The 1,375-nt window shown below is 53.2% G+C and overlaps 1 non-coding gene across 1 annotated transcript in view; it reads right to left on the bottom strand.

Annotated features, from left to right (window-relative positions):
• LOC124741908 overlaps positions 1 to 1,111 on the bottom strand; it is a 1,909-nt gene extending 798 nt beyond the window's left edge. The window contains exon 1 of the ribosomal RNA XR_007010122.1: positions 1 to 1,111. This exon is cut by the window's left edge and continues 798 nt beyond it. This is a non-coding gene — a ribosomal RNA (small subunit ribosomal RNA).
• Positions 1,112 to 1,375: the final 264 nt, after the last annotated feature.

Below are 1,375 nucleotides of genomic sequence, written 5' to 3'. Positions count from 1 at the left end.
TAGGGCGGTATCTGATCGCCTTCGAACCTCTAACTTTCGTTCTTGATTAATGAAAACATACTTGGCAAATGCTTTCGCTTCTGTTCGTCTTGCGACGATCCAAGAATTTCACCTCTAACGTCGCAATACGAATGCCCCCGCCTGTCCCTATTAATCATTACCTCGGGTTCCGAAAACCAACAAAATAGAACCGAGGTCCTATTCCATTATTCCATGCACACAGTATTCAGGCGGGCTTGCCTGCTTTAAGCACTCTAATTTGTTCAAAGTAAACGTGCCGGCCCACCGAGACACTCAATAAAGAGCACCCTGGTAGGATTTCAACGGGGTCCGCCTCGGGACGCACGAGCACGCACGAGGCGGTCGCACGCCTTCAGCTCGCCCCACCGGCAGGACGTCCCACGATACATGCCAGTTAAACACCGACGGGCGGTGAACCAACAGCGTGGGACACAAATCCAACTACGAGCTTTTTAACCGCAACAACTTTAATATACGCTATTGGAGCTGGAATTACCGCGGCTGCTGGCACCAGACTTGCCCTCCAATAGATACTCGTTAAAGGATTTAAAGTGTACTCATTCCGATTACGGGGCCTCGGATGAGTCCCGTATCGTTATTTTTCGTCACTACCTCCCCGTGCCGGGAGTGGGTAATTTGCGCGCCTGCTGCCTTCCTTGGATGTGGTAGCCGTTTCTCAGGCTCCCTCTCCGGAATCGAACCCTGATTCCCCGTTACCCGTTACAACCATGGTAGGCGCAGAACCTACCATCGACAGTTGATAAGGCAGACATTTGAAAGATGCGTCGCCGGTACGAGGACCGTGCGATCAGCCCAAAGTTATTCAGAGTCACCAAGGCAAACGGACCGGACGAGCCGACCGATTGGTTTTGATCTAATAAAAGCGTCCCTTCCATCTCTGGTCGGGACTCTGTTTGCATGTATTAGCTCTAGAATTACCACAGTTATCCAAGTAACGTGGGTACGATCTAAGGAACCATAACTGATTTAATGAGCCATTCGCGGTTTCACCTTAATGCGGCTTGTACTGAGACATGCATGGCTTAATCTTTGAGACAAGCATATGACTACTGGCAGGATCAACCAGGGAGCTGCGTCAACTAGAGCTGAGCAGCCGGCCGCCCGGGAGTGTGTCCCGGGGGCCCGCGCGAACACGCAAGCGTCCGCTCAATCATTCTGCAAACAGGAGGAGGCTGAGCTCCCCTGCACAATACACCTCGAAACCCTCTCAGGTCCCGGCGGCGCGCAGCGCCGTCCCAAGTACTTGGTCGGGTTCGAGAGAGGCGCAATCGCCCGGAGTTAGGCGAGTAGACGCTTTCGGTGCGACCACCCGTGCTCCCAACTGAGCTTGCCG

Source organism: Schistocerca piceifrons, unplaced genomic scaffold (genome assembly GCF_021461385.2).
Source record: "Schistocerca piceifrons isolate TAMUIC-IGC-003096 unplaced genomic scaffold, iqSchPice1.1 HiC_scaffold_2029, whole genome shotgun sequence".
Taxonomy (NCBI): Eukaryota; Metazoa; Arthropoda; class Insecta; order Orthoptera; family Acrididae; genus Schistocerca; species Schistocerca piceifrons.
This window is presented reverse-complemented; position numbering and strand designations above follow the sequence as displayed.